This window comes from Macaca mulatta, chromosome Y (genome assembly GCF_049350105.2).
Source record: "Macaca mulatta isolate MMU2019108-1 chromosome Y, T2T-MMU8v2.0, whole genome shotgun sequence".
NCBI lineage: Eukaryota > Metazoa > Chordata > Mammalia > Primates > Cercopithecidae > Macaca > Macaca mulatta.
In genome coordinates, this window is record NC_133427.1 from 3,254,728 (window position 1) to 3,276,521 (window position 21,794).

At 39.5% G+C, this 21,794-nt stretch overlaps 1 protein-coding gene and 1 pseudogene across 12 annotated transcripts in view; one reads left to right on the forward strand and one right to left on the reverse strand.

The window, feature by feature from the left end:
- The window catches only part of TBL1Y (transducin beta like 1 Y-linked), a 225,090-nt gene that overhangs the window by 64,656 nt on the left and 138,640 nt on the right, over positions 1 to 21,794 (forward strand). The window lies entirely within an intron of this gene.
- Positions 10,517 to 11,938, reverse strand: LOC106995401 (protein FAM199X pseudogene; annotated as a pseudogene).

Sequence of the window (21,794 nt, forward strand, 5' to 3'; positions counted from 1 at the left end):
CTTTCCTTGCTGGGACCCCCTTTATCCTGATGCTGAAGACTCAAACACCAGTGGCTCAGCAGTCAGTGTGGGGGCAGAAACTTCAGTGAGGCCCCACCGTGTGCCCCTGTGGGGCAGTAAGTACAAACTCCTTCTTTTGAGCCTCAGACTCAAAGGGTCTGGAGCCTTTATTGGCCCCTTTGTTTTACACCAGTGTCTGTAACCTGTGTGTGCGCATGACTTTCTTTAGTTATTTAGGTCACTGAGTGAAGCCACAGAGGTCTCAGAATCACTTTCTAAAATAAAAAAAAAAAAATAGAATCACAAGTAATGTTATTAACAGTACAGTTGTCAAAATATCAAAAAATTTGTTCAATAAGTATTTTTTATTGTTAAAATATATATAAAATGTATCATTTTAACCATTTTTATGTGTACAGTTCAGTAACTACATTCACAGTGTTGTGCAGCCAACCTTCAGAACTCTTTCTGTCTTGTAGTCCTGAAACTCCGTACCTACTACCCACTAATTCCGCTACTTCCCCAGTCCCTGACACCCACCATCCACTTTGTGTTTCCATGTGCTTCACAACTGTGGGACCTCAGAGAATTGGAATCCTGCAGTATTTACATTTTTGTGACTGGCTTATTTCACTCAGTATGGAGTCCTCCAGGTTCATCCACATGGTAGCATGTGTCAGAATGTGTTTCGTTTTTAATGCTCAGTACTATTCCGTTGTATGGATAGGTCACTATTCCTCTGCGGATGGTTACCTAAGTTGCTTCCACCATTTGACTGTAATGAATAATGCTCCTGTGAACTTCTCTGCACAAATATTTCTTTGAGATTTTGTTTTAGTTACTTTTTTCATTTTCTTTTTTCTCTTTCTTTTCCCCTTTCCTTTTTACCCTTTTCTTTTTACTTTCCCTTTTTTGTCCTTTTCTTTGCCCTTTACCATTTTCCCCTTCCCTCCTTTTTCCTCCGCTCTTGTTTTTTTCTTTTTCCTTTCCTTTCTGTTGCCTTGTCCTTTCCTTTCCTTTACTCTCCTCTCTCTTTTGCCCTTCCCTCTCCTCTCTTCTCCTTACCTCCCCTCCTTGCCTTTCTTCTCATCTGCTCCACTTTCCTCTCCTCTTCTCTTCCCTTTCCGCTTCCTTTCCCATTCTCCTTCCCTTTCCCCTTCCATCTTCCCTCCCCTCCACTCCTCTCTTTACTTTCTTGCCTCACCATTGCCCTTGCCTCTCCTCTCTATCCCTTTGACCCCCCACCCTTTTCCCTGCCCTCATCTGCATGCCCCGCTCTTATGTTTTCTTACCTTACCTTTCCTTTTTCCTTTTATAACAGAGGATCTCACTGTCCCAGACTGCCGTGCAGTAGCCTGATCATTCTCACTGTAACCGTTGTCAATCTCCCAGGCTCAAGCTATCCTCCCACCTCACTCTCCCAATAGCTTGGACTACAGGCACAAACCATTCTGCCCAGCTAATTTTTGAATTTTTAGTAGATATGAGGTCTTAGTATGTTACCCAGGCAGGTCTTGAACTCTTGGGCTCAAGCGATCCTCTGACCTTGGAGCGAATCAGCAACAGGTGGTTTGGCTATTGGAGGCCAGCAGAATATTCCACAGGCATGATGGTTCCTTGGACCAAGGTGTGGCCCAGGAGCTTGAGATATGGCATCAATTACAGACATGATAGTGGGATTTATTGGGATTCTTGATTTTCTTCAATTGTGAGAAATTCCTGTTTCCGCTTACCTTCCATGGAAACCCAGAACACCATTTGTCCCCCTTAGGCGGTCTTAAGAGTATATCTGCTTTTGTTCTCTTTCCAAATCCCATTAGACTTGATGTCAGTCTCGCTTTACTTGTTTTCAATATTTAAAGCATTATACCTAACAGCTGAATGGACTGTATGCCTTTAATCCTGCATTCCTAGGTATTTGGACAAATTTCTCCATAAGAGAAGTGAACACATAACTCTAACTTGTAATAGCAAATAACGCAGGAACACTGGGAGCCATATATTAAGATGTTAATAGACCTTCCCTGGAGTGTCCAAGTGGTCTGTAATTGTTTAATAAGGAGATGTTTTTGCTGCAACTTGTATCACAAAATTTTGCTTTTTAAAAAGAAATTATCCAAATGTCAGTGGAAAAATTGCCTAGTCTCCTAAAAGGTGATTTGCGTTTGACTCTGGACTGTTTAAGGAGGAGAAAATAACTCACTTGAGCCAAAATATAAATGTAAAAAAAGAAAATCTGGTACAGGTCTCAGTGTATTCAGAAAGTTTATTTTGTCAAGGTTGAGGACGACCCATGACACACAGCCTCAGGAAGTCCTAAAGACATGTGCCCAAGGTTGTTGGGGCACAGCTTGGGTGTTTTGTGTTTTGTTTTGTTTTTGAGCCAGAGTCTCGCTCTGTCGCCCAACTGGAGTGCAATGGCACAATCTTGGCTCACTTCAACCTTCCCCTCCTGGGTTCAAGCAATTCTGCCTCAGCCTCTCGAGTAGCTGGGATTACAGACGCCCATCACCACACCTGGCTAATTTTTGTATTTGTTAGAGACAGAGTTTCACCATGTTGGCCAGGCTGGTCTCAAACTCCTGACCTCAAATGATCCACCTGCCTCAGCCTCTCAAAGTGCTAGGATACAGGCGTGAGCCACCACCCCTGGCCACAGCTTGGTTTTATACATTTAGAGAGAGATACAAGACATCAATCAATATACGTAAGAAGTACATTGGTTTGGTCTAGAAAGGCTGGGATAACTTGAAGCAAAGTAGGAAGACTGGGACGAGGGACGGAGCTTCCAGGTCACAGATAGGTGAGATACAAATAGTTACATTAGTTTTAATTTCTAATTAGCCTTTCCAAGGGAGGCGAATGAGATATACATCTATCTCAGTGAGCTGAGGAGTTATTTTGAATAGAATGGGGCAGGTTTGCCCTAAGCAGTTCCCAGCTTGAGTTTTCCTTAGTGATTTTGGGGGCCCAAGATGTTTTCCTTTCACATTTTCACCCTTTTTAAAAATCTTTCAGAGAAAGCATTTTATAAGAAAATGAGTCTCTGGGCTCAGGTTTCGTCTGATCTCTCATGGCTAAGAGGATTTATTCCTAGATGGGTAGGTCGGAAAGCTCGTTTTTAGCAGCTTGTGAAGTCTCATGTCCTGTGAAGAGAAACTAGACGGAGGAAGGGAGAAAAAACAACAACAAACAAAACCACAATCCTGGAAAATCACTATACAGTGCATGGATGAAAGTGGTTTATTTATGTAAATAGGTTGCTGTTATTTTCTTTCGAACTTTAAGTTGTCTGGCTTCAGTTCTCAGGGTTTTTTTTGAAAACACAGCTTAGTTTTCAGTGACTACAAACTTCGAAGAAAGGAAAAAAGAAGGAAGAAAATTGAAAGTATTATTCTGAATACTTGCAACTAAGAAAAATTTAGAATTGGTCCAAACTGTAGACAGTAGTTAAAATTGAGGAAAAAATTAGGCAAGGCTAGAATTAACAACAGGTCTACTGTAGTTTTGAAACACAATTTTTCTCTCTCCAGTTTCCCATTTTTACTAAAGACATATCCTGGTGGGACTGGTTTGCTTTATTTATTTTTTCAACTAACTCACATTTATTAAAAATAGAAGATTACAGAAAAGCATAAGATTGACACCATTAAACAAGCTTAATTAACTTACTTTTGACTAATAAATGAAAGTATTTAATAACACTCAAGGAATTTTGAGAATAAAGTCTATTCCAACTTTAGAAATTAAATACGAAAGCAAAGCAGCAATTCTCCAAAGGAGAAAGCAACCACGGATCTCCCTCTAGTGGCGAAAGATAGTTACTGCTGAAAAGCTGAATTGCTCTTCTGTACATAAAACTGTTCAGACATTTCTTTTATAAAATTCTAACTTAAGATTAAGGAAAATAGCTCTATTTTTTGTCAACAAAAATTATACCTACTTCCCAATAATAGCATGGATTTTAAAAATTAGACATAATTTTCACTTACCATGAATGCTAGTCTCTCTAGAAATCTGATCTCTCTGGAAAAAAATATTTTGCCAATGACATTTGGGTATCTGGGACTTTCACCAAATAAAGTTATAAAGCCATAACCAAACTGTGAGCAAAAGAAAAGAGAGCAGTTCTTCTCTGTTGGTAAACATTCTGGGATAGAGCATGAAAGGAGCTGACTCAGAAGTATAAACTGAGTGGGGTTTGTAATAACTTGGTACATGAAAGGAAACAATATGGTATTATAAGAGTTCTTGGCCCGGCCCCATGGCTCATGCCTGTAATCCCAGAACTTTGGGAGGTCGAGGCGGGCGGGTCATGAAGTCAGGAGATTGAGACCATCCTGGCTAACACGGTGAAACCCCATCTCTACTTGAAAACAAACAAACAAAAAATTAGCTGGGCATGGTGGCGGGCACCTGTAGTCCCAGCTACTCAGGAGGCCGAGGCAGGAGAATGACATGAACCTGGGAGGCAGAGCTTGCAGTGAGTGGAGATCAAGTGAATGCACTTTAGCCTGGGCGAAAGTGCATGACTCAGTCTCAAAAAAAAAAAAAAAAAAAAAAAGAAAAAAAAAAAAGAAAAAATTCTTAAGCAAAACAACACTTTTCATTCTGGTATTCAGTTTTAAAAGGCAGCTTTCCCATACAGCCAGTTTTAATTACAACTATACACACTCATTTAGATTTCATTATTGAAGTACTTTTGAATACAAGAAGGAACTCAAAATAGAAACGACTTATGATACAGCTATTGTTATTCCCTCACAGCTTCAGGGAAAACAGGCTTTAATAAGTACAGAATGTACAGAAGACACAAAAGTGCATTAATATAGTAATACCTTTAGCAGTAATACAGGAAAAAAAATCCTGGTTAACAATCTGATAAATTATAGTATTTAAGATTACTTGAAGATTCTCCAAACCAGCCAACTTCCTAGTTGCTTGGTTATAATATTGCTACTACATAACTAATCCTTGAAATGAAAAAGCAAAACCAAAAACCCACAATTTGACATTTTTACCCATCTGTGAATTGTTTTGCATATACTTCTGTTTATCATTAATAGTTTTTGACGAGAGTCTTTAAATTCCCAACACAGAGATTCAAAATAGAAAATACTTGTTAAGTGAGAGTACGCAAATTAGGAAATTAAATGGATCCACTACAGGAACAGACATTATCTGTTCCATTGTGAAAAGCCTTATCTAGATAACCACAAATCTCAATTTCAGTCTTAGTTTAAATCCAGTAGGTCAGCTACTGTTAAAGAGACAGCAGCTCCACAAAGCAAGTCATGGCTTCCGGCCACTGTTCCTTAGAACAATTTGTTATGCCCAGACCGTTTGTTCGCCAAAGAAGACCACCAGAGTCCAGAGTCAAAGCCAAGCGGCAAGGATCTTTACTACAAGTTCGAACTTGGTCCCTCCATTCCACAGCATACAAGAGGGCTTCGAACAATGCGAGTGCTTGCCCTTTATAGCCCGATGTAAACAGGATATGCAAAGTTACAGGGAACAAGGTAATTCTCTCGGTTACAGCATTACAATTGGTTAACATTATACATTTAGCATTCCTTATCGGAGATCTCCCAGGTGATGTTTTTCTGAAGTTTGAAAGAAATATGGAGGAATGTGATTGTGCTGGGGTCAGGAAGTTGGGAGATATATGGGAGATGTGCCTCATTCCTTTCAAATTCAGAATAGTAAGTGTTAACTTGTTATTTATACAGACAGTCTACAACTACCTTGACGTAGTCAAAATGTATTAGAAAAAGTCTCCCCTTTTTCTCCTCCGTCCCTCACCACAAAATTTATAACACAGATTTCCACAGGTTTTCTTGGCCACAAAGATGTAACAAAGAAATTAGACCAAAAAAAAAAAAAATGCTACATATTGAATTTTGAGCCCAAACAAGTTGTTCTTAGTTCAAAATGAGGGTCAAAGTAAAATTTAATTTCTCATTATATGTTCCTAGGTTAAAATACTAATTATCTTAATTTAAAAAATAACTGGAGGGAGAGCCAAAAATAATTTTAATGTTAAAAAAATAAAGTTAAGTTTTAGTTAGTCAGCTCAGATCTTCAGCTGTACCGGGCAACTTCCTTACTTTTAATGGCCAGTTAGAAGAATTTTCAGAGTTCCTTCTGAGCCTTTTGGAATAAGTAAGTTATTTTCCAAAGAAATAAGACCTAACCATTGTAAGTGGTTATGTTCTGGATACTATGCTAACAAAGATGCCCAACTTAAAATATCTCAGATAGTTTCTATTCATTTAGCATAATTTTATTTTTAAGACAAGGTTTATCTTACTTTATCAGACTTAAAATGAATACCACAGTATATGTGTATATAAATACTTGTTTCCTAACTAATAGTCCTTTTCAGAATTAAATTTACTTCTAGTTCAGACATGTTGAATGAGTCAGTGCACTCAACATCAACACTATCATTTGAATGCAAGAAGAGATTTTCCTATTAGTTGTCCCAAACTATAAACGGACTGTGGAGGCAGGGCATTTGCACTTCTTTTGCGATTCTTCAGTTACTTCAAGCCATCTGGGTGTATACGTGCAAGTCTCAGGGGATGCAATGCCTTGGCTTGGGCTCAGAGGCCTGACAAATTCCAAACAAATGTTTTTCTTGAAGATAGATGAGCTAAAAGATCATTTGTTAAAGGAAAGACGAGAAATGTCTTCCAGCTATTACACAAATGAATTCAAAGAATTTCTAGAAAATCAACTTGCTATATAATCTCTGTCCTTGAAGTGCTTTTGCCTGTACCTTGAGAGATATCTAATTAATCCAAGGGACAGATGAACTGGACAAAACATCCATAGCCTAACAAAAATGAGGTAAGTCTCATGAAAAAAAGTGTTATTTTATTCTAACTTCTTGTTGGGACAGAATGAACTAGCCTTTTATACCTCACTATGCATTATAATACACTACCTTCCTTTAATTTAGGTTCAAAACAATAGAAAAATATTATATATGTTGCTTTGTGAAATGCAAGTCTCATCCTTTAAAAAGCTGTAGTAGGAACTGAGATACTACTATAAGATCTCTAATAAAATGTTTCTTGATAAATCTGTGGGAAATTTATTATGCCCTTAGTTAACAAGGTTTATTTTCAAAGGGGAGACATAAAATTTGCTCCAATGTCAGTTCTCTACAGGTGAGAACCAATACTACAGTAACTAAGTCTTGCCTTTTTATCGATTGGTTAGGATTTATATTTAAAAAGAAATACTAGTGAGTTGGATGTTTTAATTTGAACTCTCAGAGATACACCATATTGAATAAATTCTTACTTATTCCAAGAAAGAAATAGTACAGACTTTGAATTATCTACACAAGACATTAAAATGGAAAAAAAGTACAGCACAAGAACAGAGACCAAAGAGCTTTTTATGTCTTTTTTGCTAGATTCTTTTCTCGGGAGATAGAGGACTATTTAATATACCTCTTGGATCATAAGCAAGCCCAAGTTTTAAAATTATTTTATTTTGGTCAAAGAAAATACTTTCAATCTCCTTCAACCCAACTTTATGGACTGTCTCTGATTTATAGTACTATAATGACAATTCATCTGGATTTATGCAAAATTTCATGATGCCCTTATATAAACATTCAAACCTTTACAGACTTTAAAAATCAACTCTGTGGCCCTTTGGTAAACTTGTTTAATAGTGAGTCAAGTTAAATTGAAAGTAATAAGACTGTGATTATTGGGATTTTCTTTTACTGGTCACTGACCGTCACTGTTAAATAAATAGTTTCCAAGTGTTTGACAGATAAATACCACTCTGTGGTCTCCAGAAGTGGCCTGTTTTCTTTGAAGAATAGGTAAAGACAGCAGGCAGTCATTCTGTGGGATTTTGCTTTTGCTAAGAGCAGGTAAAGAATTTAGATACAGTTACTCTGCTATCCATTTGCTCTTCCCATACTTGGAAGCGAAAACAATGAGGTGAAGTCGTTCTATCTCCACAGAGTATTCTGGTGTCTATCGCCAGTCTCTCTTTGGGTCCTCTAAGCTGGTTAGGAGAACCAAAGAGGAGGAGGGAGAAAAGTAAGAAGGACTACTCCAGTTGAAGACCATAGATACATATATGTTTTATTTTAGTAAAAATTTCAAATTATGACTTTAATAGTCTTTAAAAGGTTACAACTGTCATGCATGTCCATGTGAAGAGACCAACAAACAGGCTTTGTGTGAGCAATAAAGCTTTTTAATCACCTGGGTGCAGGCTGGCTGAGTCCGAAAAGAGAGTCAGCGAAGGGAGATAAGGGTGGGGCTGTTGTATCGTATTTGGATAGGTAAAGGAAAATTACAGTCAAAGGGGGGTTGTTCTCTGGTGGGCAGGAGTGGGGGTCACAGAGTGCTCAGTGGGGGAGCTTTTTGACCCAGGATGAGCCAGGAAAAGGAATTTCACAAGATAATGTCATCCCTTATGGCAAGGACTGGCCATTTGCACTTCTTTTGTGGTGGAATGTCATCAGTTAAGGCGGGGCAGGACCTTTTTCACTTCTTTTGTGATTCTTCAGTTACTTCAGGCCATCTGGGCATACAGTGCAAGTCACAGGGGATGCGATGGCTTGGCTTGGGCTCAGAGGCCTGACAACAACCATATACCACAGACCTTGGCGAAGCTGCAATGTATTAATTTTTATCATCAGTTTCCATTATTTAATCTACAGAGAACCAACATGAAATCAAAATTTTAAAACACATGATTGTAAGCCTTTGTATCAACTGAGAATTAAGAATTTGAGTCATGAATCTTTTTCTTAATAACCTACTGGACATAACAAAAAGTAAAAAAAAGTAGAAATCTTATTAACCTCTGTACTCTAGAGTTTGAAAAATATTAACTCTCTTCCTACAGAATCATGATCACCTTTAAAATGCTATCCACAATATCAAAATTATAAAAGTCAGAAAGCAGCTTGATTGTCAGTAGTGTTGGTTTCCATCTTCTTTCACCCATGTGTATGTTAAAGATGTGGTAGAAGAAAAGGAATCATGCTATTTCTAGTGTTCATGATAACAAACTCTATGAAAACATTTAAAGAAACTCCATGATTTCACAGTTACAATTAGAACTCTATTAATAACCAACGAGCTAAGGTGTTTTCTATATTTCATTGCTCTGTATATTTCTAGCAATTTTTAGACAAGTTTAGCAGAACTATAAGGGTTTTCATCAGATAATTTTCAACATTATTAACTAGGTCATGTGCCAGAAGCTGTTAGACCAAATATTTAAAAATTAGAACTGTGCTGAAAAAAAAAAGACATACAATAAGAACTTCCAAGAGAGATAGACTGATGTCCTGCCTGAAACAATTTTACAGCCTAAAAATTCTGAAAGCAACAGAAAAGCAGAATTGCTTATTTTGCCTAATTACTTTCACCATTTAAATATTAATCAACATAGCATTGTCTTAAATTCAGCTACTAGTAACAGTATTTCATCAGTAGTCATCACTTAACAAAAAAGGATTCTGAACTTACATAAAGTAAAAAACAATAAATCTAATAGGAAAAAAGATTAGGGCCTCTTCTTATACCTGTGAGTCAATAATGAATGAAAACAGAACTAAATCTAACGAAGGCACTATCATTAACAGCAATCCACACCTTGCCCACCCCCACACCTCAGAATAGATTTCCACCAGGAATCAAGAATTATGTCATGGTGCTTCAGGAAAAATAAACTAAGAAATCGTAACATTAAGAAGGGAACTAAATTATGATCTCTGCACATGTATATTGACATAGTAAACTACTGTAAGCAGTACCTTGAAATCTTCTAAACTGTATAAGTACCAGTCTTTGAAGAAGCTCACTTCACCATCATAAAGTTTAAACAGTCAAAACATTTACCCAAAGTAGTGGTTCTTAAACTAGACTGTGCATCAGAATAACCCGGCATTTATTAAGAAACAATGCTTAGGCACCTCCCTGCTGGTTTCTGATTCACTATGTCTGGGGACAGGGCCCACCAGTATGCATTCCTAACAACTTCTCAGGTGATGCTGAAGCTGTAGGTCCTGGGACTACCTGCCAAGAACCACTGGCCTAAATAATAATAATAATAATTATTATTAGAAGTAGTTTTGTTCTTTGTTGCCCAGGCTGGAGAGCAATGGCACAATCTTGCCTCACTGCAACCTCTGCCTCTGGGTTCAAGTGATTCTCCTGCCTCCACCTTCCTAGTAACTGGGATTACAGGAGTGCGCTACCACACCTGGCTAATTTTGTATTTTTAGTAGAGATGGGGTTTCTCCATGTTGGTCAGGCTGGTCTCAAACTCTTGACCTCAAGGAATCTGCCAACCTTGGTCTCCCAAGTGCTGGGATTACAGACCTGAGCCACCATGCCTGGCCCCCACTGGCCTAAATTGTTAACGGTACATCAGCACAGACCTAATCAAAATTTTGGTCAAGATGCATGTAAACCAATAAGGTAGAGTATTTTAATGCTCACGAAGAACGCTGATAAATTCACCCTTATTACATCAAAACATCAACATCTGCTTCATGGTCTTCCTCAGTGAATTTTAAAGACAGCACCTCTTCATTAAGGAAAAGCCTACTGAGCCTCTCCTTCCGGGCCTGACTCTGCTCCTTCAGTTGCCTCTTGTGCTCTTGTGTAAGGCCTTCTGGTGTAACTTCCCACTGTTCAGATCGTTTCTTTGAATCCCGAATCTGCTCTGCTGCACTTGCAGACAGGTTGCTGTCACTGTGTGCTCAACTCATGTTGGCACTGGAGTTTGAAGCAGAGTTTTCAACACTGGACTCACTACTGCTTGCAGAACTGACCATGGTGGCACTGCTGCTGCTAGCACTGGCACTGGCACTGGCACTGCTCACTCCACTGGGTGTTTACACAACTAAAAGTTGCTTCTCTTCCAGGCCTCTCTTGCAGGCCATTGGCGAAGACTGTGCTCCTTGATACAGTTTCTCACCTGCTTCAGTTTTTCATCTCTGAGACAGTTAAGTTCAATAATAAACTCACTGTCTGTAGCGGAGATTTGAACAGAAGGATCAGTGATCTTAATATCAAGTTACTCCCGAAGACTCATCACAGTACTCACTTTCTGACTCAGATGCTCAGTACATTCCACCTGCTCATCATTTGTCATTGCACACCAAGGGAGTTCATCTAAATTCTGATGCTTGTTTTTCTTTTTAGGAAGCACGCAGGGTGAACTTGGAATACTGGGTATGACATCAGAAGGTACATCGCTCCCACTGGCAATGTCACTGCCTGGTAACTGCCATTCAAACTCGCTATCTGACCAATCCCAGTTAGTGTTTATAGAAGAAGAGACATCATTGCAGACACTCCCCTCAGGAAATAAATGGAAAGAAGTGAAGTCCTGATAATCTAACAGGGAATAGCAGTCATCTTGATCTCCAACAGACATAGATGAAAACACCTCCTCACTGCCTTGTGAGGTGGCAACACTTGTTCCATAAGAAGTTAGGTTCCACCTGTTGGTATGGAAACCGTGGAGCGGGTCAGAGCAATGGCAGGAGGATAGCTGGCAGCTGAAGTCACTGATGTCCAGGCAGCTCAGCTCCTCGCCCGGGCAGGTGCCCACCCCACAAGGGGGTCCCAGGAGCAGGAAGGGCTGCTCAGGGATTAGAAACTTCTTTAGGAAATGATGGCCGAGGCCTCATCGGACATGGCTGGAGATGGCCCGGCTTGGGCTCCCTCTCTGGCCCTGGGCTGCTGCCTTGCTTGCCCCTGCTCTCACTCCAACCTGTACGCAGAATTTGCAAACTATTCTGTGAATATTTTTAATTCACAGCAATACAGTTATCTGTGTTGGATACTGTACGCAGTCACCATCACTCCAGGTTGTGCCTGCTGCAGCTCACTGGCAGACTGGGCATCACGGCCCACTGCTGCTTGGGGTGTGCATGGCTGCACGAAGAGGCTGCTTGAGGCCACAGCAGCCCACTGGCCACCCAGTTAGCACCTCAGTGGCCTCTGCAGCCACCTACACCACCTGGCTCAGCCTGTCAGTGCAGTGCAGCTGCCCGGCCCGGCCAGGCCTGCCCTGCCCTGCCCTGCCCCAATTTGCTTTATTACACTTGGCCTAATTATTTGTGTACACTGCAGCAAGAGTTTTTACATAGGCTTTTACATTTGCTTTGATGAAATTGTTTTCCGTAGGAGGAATCTTAGATAAGGCTTTTTAAAAGCTGAGCCCAGCCATAGATTGCCATCAAATATATATGAGTCAAGTGAATTTCCTGTCTTCTTGAGGTTCCAGGATAAACCTGGAGCTTCTGTGCCTGTCACTAAGTGACATTCTTTGCTTACCATAGATCACAACTCCTGTACAGGGACTGTGTATACGAAATATGAGGACAGTTTTCCAAAGGCTTTCTTGGCTCTGTAAGTCAAGTTTGATTCCTTAAAGAACAGCACATCATTCCAGTCAAAGCCTTAGAAAAATAACCAGTTTGTCCAATTGTTTGCTGTTACAAATGAAAACAGGTTCCTGTTGCACTTATGCAAATGTTATAAATTTTCGATGCTGTAAGAAAGTGGCACTGCAACATAAATTTAATTTTCTCAGCAAGGCAATTTTTATTTCAATAGCAGGTGCAACTCGTGAATGGAGCAATGATGAGAACAAGAGAGGGGAAGAGGTTCTTATCCCTGTTGCAGGTAGCCCCTACTGCTGTGTTGTTCCTCTGTTGGCTGGGTTGTACCATGCTATCTAAGCTAATTTCAATTGGCTATTTTTAAGAGAGCAGGAGTATGAGGCAGGGTGGCAGGGGGATCAGTCTGGCAGGAAAGACGGTTATGAAACAGGTAACTAAAGATGATTTAGGTCAGAGCAGGTGACCAGGGATGATTCAGATCAAAGGAGGTAACCAGGATGAGTCAGGACAGAGCACGTGACCAGGGAAACAGATGTGAACTGATTAAAACTGGTGGAAAAGTTGTTTACTGAAACTACGAGGAAGTTATACGTTAAAATGGAGGACAAAGAACTGAACATACTGACATATTCATTCTTTGAAGAGAAATTTAGAACTCATTGTATCCAACACAGATAACTCTATTGCTGTGAATTAAAAATATTCACAGAATAGTTTGCAAATTCTGGGGAAATCAGGTAGGAGAGAAACAAATACGCTCTAAATTTTGTTCACAGGGGTATACTTTACTCAGTTGTTAAAAGCTGTAAATAAATAGCTTAAAAGAAAAGTTTTAACTCTGGAAAACAAAACAAAGGATTAGCAACGTTTTAAGCAAAAAGTCAAAAAGGTTACTTGAGTTTTCTGTTTTTCAGGCAGCTCCTGTTCTGTTTGATAGTCATCATGAACACTTCAGTTCTCCATGAGAGTTCTGACAGTTTTTACTTCTGTTTCAGTGTCACAGTTTCCAAATTATCAGAAAACAAGCATTTAAGTGCACTTATTAACAAGTTCTGTTGTTGATTTTAAGCCCATCTTTTAAAGAGGATTTAAAACAAGACAAGACAGCTGTCTGTAGATGAAAAAAACAATTTTTAAGGCAGCCATATGTAAAAGACACAATTGATGAGAAAATTTGCTACCTCTGTGGCACACAGTTAATTTTAACACAACAATTATGATTATTACTGATAATATCAGAATTACAGGAGTTTCCCATAATTTTGGAACACATAATAATAACATATTTATACAAGTACAGCCAAAAGAAAACCAAACACTATTTCATATTTGACAATGCTTTTCAAATGCTTTCCATGTAATTTTTATACCAAATCGGACAAATTAAGTCATTTTTGGACTTCAGGGAAACTAACGTATTAAAGGATTAATTAGATTACAAAAAAGACATAATTTATCATTTGATTTTGCAAAGTTTGTCAAATATCAAACATGTAAAACACATGATATTAAAAACAGGATTACAGGTCATTGTAAAGTCATTTAGTTAACCAAGGTGATAATTCAGACATTTCAAAGAAAAGCAAAAACCTTCATTCTTTGAAACGAGAAAATTTTCTACACAGGAAGCCCTAATAAAAACAGCATGAAACCAGTTACACTTGTTCTTCAGAATTACTTAATTAACCTTGTTAATCTGACACAGGAGTCCATATGCTGGTCACAAGGTTTATAAACAAGTTATCTTTAAAATTATTGGTAAAGTACTATTAGAAATGTCCTAAAAATTTCCCAGTTCAGTTTTTCTATAATTATTAATGTCAAAGGCACAAGATTTTACTCAAGTTACATAAACTTGAAAAAGCATTTGACTAGTCGTTTGTTTTTTAGTATCCAATTTAAGTGCTTTTACTTTTTAAAGGCAAGATCAAATTTTACATTGTTTACAAAATTAAGTAAAAGGCAATTAATTAGAGCTCTTACATATTTTAGTAGTAAAACATCTGTACACAACACATAAATACTTACAAAACGTATTAAGTATGCCCATTGAAGTACATTTTATAGATTTACACCACTCCCCCACTTTTTTTTGTAGTTCCTGTCTTAAACTTTCAGATGCTTGATAACTGGTTTCACAACCCTAGGCAGTTGTCAGCTAAATAACCTTAACTTTACATATGAAACAACTCAAGTGAAAATCAAATAGCAAAATTTGCATCATAAAGTGCAAAGAGAAAAGTCGGTGATGCTAGGAGAGACTTTTATTTTTCTTTGAGCCAAATTAAACATAAAATTAAACTGCACTCTTCCTTAAAAACCCAAGAGTAGCTTCTGTTGCAATAACTCTTTTAGTAAAAAAGAAAAAAATCAGGTGAAAATAATTCAGTCAACTGAGGAGAGAGAGAAAAAAACACTTGCTCAAAAAAAAAAAAAAAAAAAAAAAAAAAAAAAAAGAACAGGTCTTAGGACAGAAAAACAAACAGAAAACCAAAAACATGAAGGGCTATCAGATACAAACTTGCACACATAGACACATAACGTCTTGGATGTTGGTGACTTTTTAACCATGGAGCTCCTTTAAAAACAGTTTTTAAAAAATCTTATTACTGTATTTCAGCTAGGACAAAATGCTGCCAAACTATCAATGATCACACAAATTACACACTTTCTGAGTGTTCTAAGTGTAAGCAGAAATTAACACCAGTTGGTTGTTAAATGCTAACTTTAGTAATTTAAAAGGAATTTGGAGAATCCCAAACCAGTTTCTTACCTACTGATGGGTCTCAGGCTGTAGACTGCTCTTTACCATCATAGAAGTGGGGAAAAAAAAAATTCTTCCGGCCGGGCGCCGTGGCTCAAGCCTGTAATCCCAGCACTTTGGGAGGCCGAGACGGGCGGATCACAAGGTCAGGAGATCGAGACCATCCTGGCTAACACGGCGAAACCCCGTCTCTACTAAAAACACAAAAAAATTAGCCGGGCGAGGTGGCGGAGCCTGTGGTCCCAGCTACTCGGGAGGCTGAGGCAGGAGAATGGCGGGAACCCGGGAGGCGGAGCTTGCAGTGAGCTGAGATCCGGCCACTGCACTCCAGCCTGGGCGACAGAGCGAGACTCCGTCTCAAAAAAAAAAAAAAAAAAAAATTCTTCCCTTTTGGAAGCAAGTTCAAACTCTATAAAGGAGTCACCTGCCTTCCATTGTCATGGAAGCAGGAAAACTTGGGTTTCTGTTGGAAGCAAATAAAACTCCAAAAAAAAAGATGAGTTGTACAGCAAAATAAACTTTAGATCTCAACCAAGTTTGAGGAGAGCAGGGATTGCCTGGAGAGGGTGCACTTAGACCTCAGCAAATTTCCCTATTGGTTTGAGCCATAAAGTCAGCTCATGCTAGTACCAACCACCAATAGGAGATTTGTTAAAGATCAGGGGCATCACTACTCAATCCCTCCATGCTTACCAAAAACGTGAACCTAGAAAATCTGAGACAGGTCTCAGTTAATTTAGAAAATTTGTTTTGTCGAGGTTGAGGACACACCTGTAACACAGACTCAGGATGTCCTGATGATATGTGCCCAGGGTGGTCAGGGCATGGCTTGGTTTCTTACATGTAAGGAAACATGAGACATCAATCTGTATATATAAGAAGTAAATTGGTGTGGTCGGGACATACTAAGGCAAGAAAAGCCATGGGGGTGGTGAAATATTCCTTGGTGGGGTATCCTGGAGGTTAAAAAGAAGTGAGGAATCCCCATTGGTGGGTATTGAGTCTCACACAAATCTGCGGTAGTGGAGAATGTCAGAAATTTCCAGTAGGAGAAATTGAGCCTTACCTCAAAAGGCAAGAAATTTCCAGTAGCGGAAATTGAGTCTCAACCCAAAAGGTGAGAAATTTACCTTTGAACCTCACCCCAAAACCATCACGATGGGAAATACCCCAAGTAAAGTAAGAGATAAAAAGGATAAAGCTAGCAACACATTTCCCCTGATAGTCCCCTAGGCCTAATGTTAAAATACTAGAAAGATAATGAAAAGAACCTATAAAATTCCTAGAAAAACTCAGAGCAAATGAGGAAATATGTAGTTCTAGAATTAGAAGACTCCTCTGAAATGCGGGATGTTAAAGCTTCATTTTGTAACTAATAGTTGGTCACATATTAACAAGAAATTACAAAGGCAGAGAAATGGAAAGATACACCTATAGAAGAGCTTCTAAGACAAGCCCAAAAAGCATATGTAAAAGAGACAGAAAAATAAAAGCAGAAGGCAAAAATTCCTCTGTCCACTGTACAACAAAGTACCCAGTAGGCCAGAACCCATAATGAACCTAGACCCCCACTCTCCAGGCAGTATTAAGGGTATGAAAGAGTAAAGCCAGGAGGCTCAAAGATAGAAGGAAAAAACAAAAAAGAAAAAAAAAAATCTTAGAGGAGACAGAAGTGTAAAAACCCATCAGCTAGTATCAAATTTCTGTTAATTCCAGAAACGGACAAATCTATTAGGAGAGATTTAATGCTAAAAATAGGCTTAGGCCTCCAAATGAATCATGGAAAATTCCTCCCTTCCCTAAACTTGCTCACCACCACAGACAAAGAACACATTCATCCCCAGGTATGGTCAAAAGACAGGAATTGAGGAAAGTTACAGATTCCTCTGATTCAGGTTAAATTAAAAAACCCCTGGGGAAGTAATAAAGAGAAAGCAATGTATCCTATTCCCTCAGAAGCCAGGGTAAAATTAAAATCTATAATTGACGTTCTTCTCTGTGATTAACTTCCTAAGCCCTGTATGTCTCCCTATAACACTCCAATACTGTCTGTAAAGAAGCTAGGTGAGTCATACCGGTTAGTGCAACACCTCTAGGCTGTTAATCAAATAGTCCAAACTACACACCCTGTTGTTCCCAATCCTTATACGTTATCAGTAGGATCCCATACAGGCACCAGTGGTTTACAGTAATATATTTGAAAGATGCCTTCTGGGCTTGTCCATTAGCAGAGGATAGCCAGTACCTATTTGCCTTTGAGTGAGAAGACCCTCACTCTGGTTGACCCAGCAATACTGATGGACAGTCTTATTCCAAGGGTTTACGGAGTCTGCAAATTTGTTTAGTCAAATACTAGAACAAGTCATTTAATTGGCAAAGGTAAATAAAAAATTGAGCTTGAGTGGATTGAAGGTGTCATATCCTTGCCTCTGCCAGGGACTAAACAAGAAGTTAGAAAATTTTAGGATTAGTAGGATACTGTTGTCTGTGAATGGACTCTTATGCCCCCCAAACAAAACCCTTGTACAAAAAGCTCACACAAGATGGGCCAGACCCCATCATTTGGCAATTACCAGAAATCCAACAGGTCGAAGGGTTAAAACATCTATTAGTAACTGCCTGTGTTTCTAGTTTTACTCTCTTTAAGCAGCCATACCACCTTGTTGTCAGTGTAAACAAGGGCGTAACCTTAGAAATACCCAAAGCAAGGAGGCCACTGACAACCCATAGCCTTCCTATCAAAAATCCTTAACCCAGTAACCCACAGATGGCCCAAATGAATTCTGTCTATAGCCGCAACTGCTTTGCTAACAGAAGAAACTAGAAAAATAACTTTTGGAGGAAACCTCATTGTGAGCACAGCTCATCAGGTCTGAACTATCCTAAGTCAAAAACCAAAATGGTAGCTTACTGACTCAGGAATCTTAAAGTATGAAGCTATTCTGTTAGAAAAAGATGATTTAACATTAACCACTGATAGTTTGCTTAAATTCGCTTAACCCAGCAGGTTTCCTAACAGGGGATCCAAATCTAAAGAGAGAGCACACATGTTTAGATTTATTACCATACAAAACTCTGGCCAGACCTAGGAGAAACTCCCTTCAGGACAGGACAACACTTATTTATAGGTGGTTCTGTTGTGGGATTGTTAAGGAATTAGACCGATGGGGTTCACGAGGATTTTTACTATTTAGATATACTGGCCCAGTTGGATTAACATCCAATAGACTGAGCGCTGAACAAACGGTTAAGTTACCTTTTAAGCATTTCTGGGGATGGGGAGAGATCTGTGCACTCTCACTTCTACAGAAGTGAGAAACAGCCAGTTATTCAATTAATTGAGACATGAATTACACATTCCTTGCTTTTCAAGGAACAATATGTTATACAACTTAAGATTATCTGTCTAGTGACCTTGCAGCTGCACAGCTAGTAAACCAGGGTCTTAACCATGCCTGGAAAGGAAGAGACAAGGCTCACTAGCCATAGAAAAACAGACAGTTTTTAAAGGACTGCAGCTCTTTCTGTTTCTCAGGGGGAATTGGGTTTTCTTACATACAACTGAGTTTCTGCTTACACACTTCTTAATTTCTTTTAATTCCTGTTCCAGTTCCTCTTGGGTGATTAAGGGGAAAAGGACACAATGAGTATTCAGTAATTGACAGAGAAACCTTTGTAGAAGTAGAGTCAGGAAAATTGCTTAATAATTGGTCTGCTCATTGTGTGAGCTGTTTGCACTCAGCCAAGCCTTGAAGTACTTACAAAACCAGGAAGGAGCCATCTATATGGATTATAATTATGCCTTGGAGTGGCTCATACATGTGGAAAAATTTGCCCTGAATGAGGTCTCATTAATAGTAAATGTCAAGACCTTGTTCACAAGGTGCTAGTCACCCAAGCATTGAATAACCTTCAGTCAGCAGAAGAAATAGCTGTTGTCCATGTTCCTGGACACCAGAAAAGCCTTTCTTTTGAAAGTCAAGGAAATAACCTAGCAGATCAGATAGCCAAACAGGCTGCCCTTTTCTCAAAAATGCCTATTTTCCAATTCACCCCTATCTTCCACCTCCTACCATAATCCCCATTTTCCACCGAAAAAAAAATTAATAAAGATAGGTCCTAAAGAGAATTCAGAAGGAAAATAAATGGGTATTGCTAGACCAGAGAGAAATGTTGTCTAAACCCCATATGAGGGAAATCTTGTCACACCTACATCAAGGGACCCATTGCGGCCCCAGGTCATGTGTGACGCAATTCTCAGAGTTTATGGTTGTATAGGAATTTATGCCTTGGCCAAACAGGTTACAGATAGTTGCTTAGCATATTAAACAAAACAACTAAAAAACTATAAAAAGATTACCACTTGGGGGAAGGAGTCCAGGCTTAAGGCCATTCCGAAGTATCTAAGTTGATTACACAGAAATGCCTCCAATAGTTTATCATTTACTAGTAATAGTAGACCACCTCACTTACTGAGTTCAAGCTATCCCCTTTTTGAGTACAACTGCTGATAATGTAGTCAAGGCATTAGTTGAAAACATACCCAAGTTTTGACCAGGCACAGTTGCTCACGCCTGTAATCCCAACACTTTGGGAGGCCAAGGCAGGTGGATCACAAGGTCAGGAGATCGAGACCATCCTGGCTAACACAGTGAAACCGCGTCTGTACTAAAAATACAAAAAAATTAGCCAGGTGTGGTGGCAGGCGCCTGTAGTCCCAGCTACTAGGGAGGCTGAGGCAGCAGAATGGCGTGAACCCAGGAGGCAGAGCTTGCAGTGAACTGAGATTGCGGCACTGCACTTCAGTCTGGGCAACAGAGTGGGACTCTGTCTCAGAAAAAAAAAGAAAATATACCCAGGTTTGGATTAATAGAAAACACTGATTCAGCTAATGGGGCTCATTTTACTGCACATGTCATTAAAAATTAGTCCAGGTAATGGATATAACATGGGAATATCATACTCCCTGGCACCCACCTTCATCAGGAAGAGTGGAAAGACTGAACCAAACTCTAAAAAACCACTAAGCTAAATTGGTTCTGGAGACTTAGTTACCACGGACCAAATGCCTTCTTATTGTCCCGCTGAGAATCTGAACTTCCCCTGCAGAAAAAGACTGGTCTTTCTCCTTATGAGATGGCTGTACAGATTGCATTATTTACACATCACTGCTGACCTTCCTACCTTTGAAACAAAAGATCAGTTTCTTAAAAACTATAATCTTGGTCTGTCTGCTACTTTCTCTTCCATAAAACTAAAGGTCTCAGTACAGGCACCACCCCTGGAGTTCTCAGGTAATCAACATCAACCTGAGGATCATGTCCTCATCAAAAGCTGGAAGGACAAAAAGCTCAAACTGGCCTGGAAAGGACCTTATCTAATGCTCCTAACTACTGATACTGCATTTCGAAGAGCAGAAAGAGGCTGGACCCATTACACGCGTCCAGAGAGCATTGTCCCCTCTGGAGTCATGGGCCATAGTCCGAGGGTGAAATTCTACCAAACTGAATCTAAGCAAAGTTTAACCTTCCATTTATTTTGTTACTCTTTCTTTCCTTACTCTACTGCTGAGCACCTTGTTATTAATATAACCAGGTCACCTTTTCCTCAGACAATTATATTTGATGCCTGCTAGCCATACCTTGCCAGGATCTCCAAAACTAAAGGCAGTTGGCCTCCTCAGAAAAATATGCATCTCTCCAAAGGCACATCTGACCTCTGTAACTCTTGCTTCATAGAGACCAAGTCCCTCACATTTCTCACTTTTTGGGAACTAAACAAGGATGAGTTTCTAGGGTGGCACTGTCCCTTCTGTGGACCACTGAGGAACAAGGGTGGACTTCCTCAAAAGGCTGCACCTCTCTAACACCATTACTTCGTTTCACCAAAGAAAGTGTTCCCTCTAATTGTCAACAGTATCAATGCAATCCAATGCAACTTTCTATTTTTACCTCTACCGATCCTGATCCCACTTTATGTCACTTCTATGGCATGAGAGCTAACTTGGCTGGCACAAAGCTCATAGAGTCTTTGAAATGCGTTTTATTAATCCCTCAGCCTAACCCGTCTTCTCCATTTGGACCTTCTTCTGATCAAACTGTCATCCCTTCCATACCCAATGATAGGACCAAAGTAGATGTTGTAGCAGTAAATGATTTATAACAAACTTTAGCAATAGAGATAGGATATCAAGATGCAAATGCCTGGTTGGAATGGATCAAATATTCTGTCCACACATTAAACAAAAGCAATTGTTTTGTCTGCGCATGGCAGACCAGAGGCCTAGATGGTCCCCTTTCCACTAGGATGGTCCTCCAGTTGACCAGGCATGGGCTATATGGTACCTCTTTTCTAGGATTCCACAGTCTTAGGTAACAAGTCATGCCAAGCTCTCTCTGCTAATCCCGAAGTACAACACCCTCCAGGCCAGCCCCCGAGGGCCATCCAGCCTCCATCTCCTGACACTAAGTTCACTTTGTGTCTCTCACAACAAAGAGGAAATTTAGCGTTCCTTGAAGACCTAAAGGGACGCCATGAGCATAAGAATTTTCAAGAGCTTATCAATCAGGCAGCCCTTGTTTATCTCCTAGCAGATGTGTGGTAGTATTGTGATGGACCTTTACT